Genomic DNA, 5820 nt, shown 5'->3' with positions numbered 1-5820 from the left:
GGCCGGCCGGGTTCTGCCGGGTCGCGTCAGTGCCCACCGCCCAGACCCCTCTCCTGAGGCCGGGCGCACCTGAGAGCAGGGGGAGCCGCGGGGACTCAGATAGCGGGGGCAGGGACGTCCCTGCAGCCTGGATCAGGTGATTGGACCCCTTCTCAAGGCCAGTGTGGCGCCAGAGGGTTAACGTCGACCAGACCCACTCAGGTAGAGGCTTTACAGGCTGTGGCGTACACTCGGGTAGATGGGGGATTTGAAGGGAGGAGGCCTGGCGTCAGCCAGAGACCTTGAGCCAGAACAGGGGGGTCAGGGGCAGATGTAGCTGGAACAGGAGGAGGGGCTGGGCACTCGGACCACCTCCCCCCTGCTGCGCTGATCGCCGACCCCGCCCCCACCAGCCTCCGAGTGAGCTTGGAATTTCCGGGACTAGTCCATGCTCTAGTCTCCTCTTCCTGGGCTCCTTGCCTGCCCACTTGCCCGCTCTTACCTGCTCATCTGGGACCTGGGCTCCTCCAGCCCCTTCTCCAGGGCTTGCCCTTCCTCTTGGCTTGCCATAGCCTTGTAAATGACCTTTTTAGACCCATTTTTTCTGTGTGCCTTCTGCCAGGACCCTGACTTCCTCCAAGGAAAGGGGGAGGCAGGGATGGTGTCTAGGTTCTGCCTGGAGGCCCAATCGACTGTGCCCTCTCACTGGCCTCGGATACTCAAGCCAAGAGAGCAGTTGTGGGCGTCAGTAGTGGAGTGTTAGTCCTCATGGAGCAGGGACCACAGGAAGGGACAGAAGCCACCTTGGTCCAAGCTAGGAGACCACAGGAATGGAAAGGGAAACCAAGGAGGCATGTGGCTCCAGGTCCCCAATATTGCTCCATAGGTGGAATGCAACTCTAGGTAGTGCTTCAAGATGGTTTTGGAAATGCATGAGGAATTCTCAACTGTACTCATCACCAGAGAGGTGTCAATCAACTCCACAGTGAGAGGCCACCCCACACTCCCTCGGACTGCCTGCTGGAACTGCCTGCCCAAACACAGAGAGTGAAGCAGGAACGTGGAGATACACAAACACTCCTCTGTGTGCACTGCTGTGGGAATATCAGGTCGTGCAGTCATTATAGAAAGCAACGTGCCTGGCAGTTCGCAAAACATTACCATATGATCCAACAACCCTAATTCTGGATATATACCCAAAGGAATTGAAAGTAGGATGGAACAGGTATTTGTGCACCCCTGTTCACCGCTGCACTACTCAAAATAACCAAAAGATGGCAGCAACCACAGTGTCCCCGCAGGAATGAATAAGCAGGGTGTGTGTGAGTGCATGCGTGTGCGATATTATTAAATCTTCAGATGGATAGAAATTCTGACTGTGCTACAGCATGGATGAACCTTGACAAAGACGCTATGCTGAGTGAGATAAGCCAGTCACACAAGGCCGGCTGCTGCAAGACCGAGCCAGAAGGGGCTGGGACAGGATAGAGTCAGGGCTCTCTGGGGACAGAGTTTCAGTTTGGGAAAATGACAAAGATCTGGAGGGGAATGCTGGTGATGGAGCCACAAACTGTCCTTTTTGCCCCGACCTGGTCGTTTCAAATGTTTAGTAAATTGTGTTACAGATCTCTCATTGAAATAAAAAGTGAACTCTGAAGAGGGAAAGGAAAAAAGACTACTCTAGTGCTGCCAGGGAGTTGAACTTGGCACATGACCCAGCGGAATGTTTTGTTACGGGCTGTTCATGGGGCGTGGGAGTTGGAGGTCTGTGTGGCTGCTTCGTGTGTGATCGTGTGGGTGTTTAAAACTGATGAGGGTCTGGGCATTGCTGAATCAAAGGTGCTAGAGAAACTGCTCAGCTGCCTCCTGAAAAACCTGCCATTGTCCCTGTATCCAGTCCTGGCTGGGAAATGAATTCTGTCTGGCCCCCCAAAAAAACTGCAAACAGGCATCAAAGCATGAGACCATTTGATACTCTCAGGATGAATAAGGTTTTCCTAAGCATTACAAAAGTGGAAGCCATAAAAAACATTTTTGAAAAGTGTGAGTTTTACATGGCAATGCACAGATGACATCTTTGAAATCAAGGATGAACAACATCCTGAGGACACATCATAACTCCACACCCGACAACAGGCCGATTCAGCTAATGAATGGAGTTAAAAGACCAATAAGTTTAGCTCCTAGGACAGTGATAGCAACCTTTTAGAGTTTCCAAGGGTATAAATAGGCAGCTGTGGTGCCAGTGATGTAGGTTTGCCACCACTGTCCTAGGAGGATGAATGGCCAGGCCCCGGGCGGTTCAGTAGCTGTTGGTGGAAAGGTGCTTAACTTTGCCCAATTCAGAGAAATGCAGCCTGGTCCCACGCAGAGAGGTATTCCCACAGGAGGCACTTCAGTTGGTAGCAGGAGTTGGGGGACATGGGGGGGGACTTTGTTCCACCCTATCCCCTTAGGGCTACTAGAATTTTTTTCAATGAGGAGTTGTAGTAAAGAATTTGCCTTTTTTTATTTTGGGAGTTCCACAATCCCTGCTCAGGACTTTTGCACTGAGCTACAGCACCCCCCACCCCGCCTTATTAGAGACGGGGTCTTGCTAAGTTAGCCACAATGCTAGAATTTTCGATCATCCTGTCTCGGCCTTAGAGTGCTACTTTTATCATTGATATTGTTTGTTTAATTGGTTATTTATTTATTTAGAGATGGGATCAATTTCACTATGTTGTCTAGCCTCTTTTGCTTTTTTTTTTTTTAACCAGTAATCAAACTCAGGACCTTGCACTTGCCAGGCAGGCACGGTGCCACTGAGCCTTTTGCCCCTGGTCCTTTTGCTGTATTCTTTAGGAGAGAAAGTCAGGAGTCCAGGGGTTCCCCAGGGAATGTGGCAGAGTCGAGTGAGTGTCCAGTAGGCTAGATGGGCTTAGGGACAAGGCTGGTTGGGGCCGGAGTTGGAGCCTGGGACAGAGGCACAGCATGCAGATGTCTCCTTGAGGTAGAGAGAGGACCCAGGGCGTGCAAAGAGGAGAGGAAGGTGGGGTACAGTGGGGATCGGAGGCTTGCACCTTGCGGTCCTTCCACACTGCTGAATTGATAGCCTAGCTGGAAGCTGGGGCTGGGAACCACCTTGCACCACTCTGGGAATGGCAGCTCACCTGCTCCTCACTCTTCCCATGCTCTGCTTTCTAGGGCTTGACTGGAGGTCTCTGGTCAGACTGGTTCTTGAGCTCCAGGAGCAGGGATTGTGGAACTCCTAGGAGCCCTTTGTTTAGATTTCTGCATATGGTCCCTGGTTTCAGCTGGGCCATAAGGTGTGCACCTGTAATCCTGGCAGTCTGAGAGGTTGTGGCACGAGGATCATAAGTGTAAGCCTAGTTGGGACAGTTTAGCAACTTAGTAAAACCCACCCTCAAAATACAAAATAAAAAGGCTAGGAATGTGGCTCAGTGCAAAGGCCCAGGTTCAAGCCCCAGTACTGCACACACACTACACTACACACATGAAGCTTCCAGCCACCAGCAGGGCCCTAAGAATGGGTGCACTCTCTGCCAGCTGAGAAAGAATCTTGGAGCTGGCCCAAGAACCAACAGTGTGCACTATAGGACGTGTGGGTTCCCTAGGCCTGACACCAGTGTTTCCAGTTTTCTGTCCCAGTCTTACGTACCTCTGCCAGTGACCAGAAGCCACAGGTCAGCTGCAGGTGGGAATAGGGCTTTCTGGGTCTGCAGTGTGCTGCCTGTCTACAGGCCTGTCCAGCCCAGGAGAAGGCAGGACCTTCTGTCACCTGTGCCTGTGTGGCTGCCAGAGGCCAAGTCCCCTGTGGCTGGCTAGGCTGTCTGCCTGCTGCCAGCTTGAGTGGCAGGGGCAGGACAGGGTGGCTCCAGCAGGCCTCCCTGAAGCTGGCTCTCTTGCTGCTTCCCTTCTGGGACCCAGACCTCTGGGTTCAGCCCCAAGCCCAGATGTCTGCAAAGAGAAGGACAGCTGGGACACGCTGTGTTCCTGCTCTTCACCCACGGAGACTTGATTCGTTAGCCAGAGAATGAGATATGGCTCACCTCTGTGGACCTCATGTCTGCTCTCTGCTTCCACCAGTGATGGTGGCTGCCTACCCCAGTGCACTTCACCCCTGTTCCTTCCAACCCAGAGGGGCTTTCCAGCCAAGGGAAGAGCTCTTGGCCTCAGGAACAGTGAGCTGGGTGTGCGCACATGACTAGTTCCACGCCAGAGAAAAGCAAGGGGTAGGATACCTGTAAGATACCTGCCTCTAAGAGTGCCACTCCTGCCCCGAAAGAGGGGGGCATGTGTGACACTGCCTTGCATTTGCTGCCTTTGCTGGGCAATGTATTGATGCATACTGCTGAGCAGCCATTTCATGACCAAGAAGAAATGACCTGGGACCTGGCAAAGGCAAATCCAGGTCCCTGCCACACCAGCAAATTCCTTGCTCTCACTAAATGAACATGCAGATGCTCTCTGTTGTTTAAACTGTCTGTGTTGGAGGTGGTGTTAACTGCAGCCACTTTGGAGGAATGTAGCACAGTGTGTTACCTTGGCTTCCTCCAACCCTGCTCTTGGGGTGCTAGTAATGCATGCTTCTGTGAAGGGTGAATCCATGCATCCACTTAGTGATGAGCAGTTTCTGGCAGGACCAAGGATTGAACCCAAGGCCTTTGTACTGAGCTACATCCCTAACCCATTTTTAAATTTTGAGACAGAGTCTTGCTAAGTTGCCTGGGTTGAGTTTGAAGTAGGAATCCTTCTGCACTGGCCTCCCACAGTGCTGGGATTGAAGTTATGTGACACTCAGCCTGGCTTACATATCTGCTCTTAAATTAAAATGTGTTTGCCCTGCCTTCCATCTCTCCTGTAGTAGTCATGGCCACTGGCATGGGCCAGGCCCTATCCAGGAAAGACTTTTCTTTAGGGCTGGTGGAGTTAGGAGGCAGATCTTTAACACTCCTCCAGGAAGGACTGTATACTCTTTGCATTTGACATTACTGTAATGAAATACCCACAAGAGGCTACTTTGTGAAGAAAAGAGGTTTGTTGGGGCTTGAAGTTCTGGAGGTCTGGTCTGGGGCTTGGTGCACACACATGCGTACCATTCTGGTTTCTGTCCATATGTGTGTGGGGAGGTTGTTTTTTTGTTTTGTTTTGTTTTGTTTTGTTACTAGCGATTGAACTCAGGTCCTTGTGCTTGTGAGGCAGGCGGCAGAACCACTGAGCTAAATCCCCAGCCTGGTTTCTGTCCATATAAAACCACCAGAATTACATCATGGGCTCTGCCACCTCCTAATCACCCCCTAAAGGTCCCGTCTCTAAACACTGCAGTTAGATTGCATTTCTACCCTTTGAACAGCTCACAAGGGACCAGAGTAGAAATTAGGCACAGATACACTGGGCCAGAGACTCGCTCATAACAGAGGAAGAAGGTAAACTCAGAAGAAGAAGAGGGATGTTTAGTAAGTGGTGCCAGCACATCTCGACAGCATCTATGAGACTAAATTTGTATCACGTGCACATGGTAAAGCAAGATTGATAAGCAATGAGATGCAAAAATTAAAGGAGTAGAAAACACTAGATAGCACATAGGCTCTCAATGTGGAAAAGAACTGAAAGCCAGTGCCTGGGCCCCCAGGGAAAAGTGCACACAGGGCCGGGGATTTAGCTCAGTGAGAACCACCTGCCTTGCAAGCACAAGAACCTGAGTTCGATCCCTGGTACCAAAAAAAAGTGGTGGGGGCCAGGGTTTAGCTCAGTGGTTCAATGGCCTGCCTTGCAAGCACAAGGACCCGAGTTCAATCCCCGGTACAAAAAAAAAAAAAAAAAAAAAAAAAAAAAAAA

Source organism: Fukomys damarensis, unplaced genomic scaffold, assembly GCF_012274545.1.
Source record: "Fukomys damarensis isolate Sample0158 unplaced genomic scaffold, DMR_v1.0_HiC HiC_scaffold_21, whole genome shotgun sequence".
NCBI classification, from domain to species: Eukaryota; Metazoa; Chordata; class Mammalia; order Rodentia; family Bathyergidae; genus Fukomys; species Fukomys damarensis.
The sequence above is the reverse complement of the archived record's forward strand: the minus strand, read 5'-3'. Positions refer to the sequence as shown.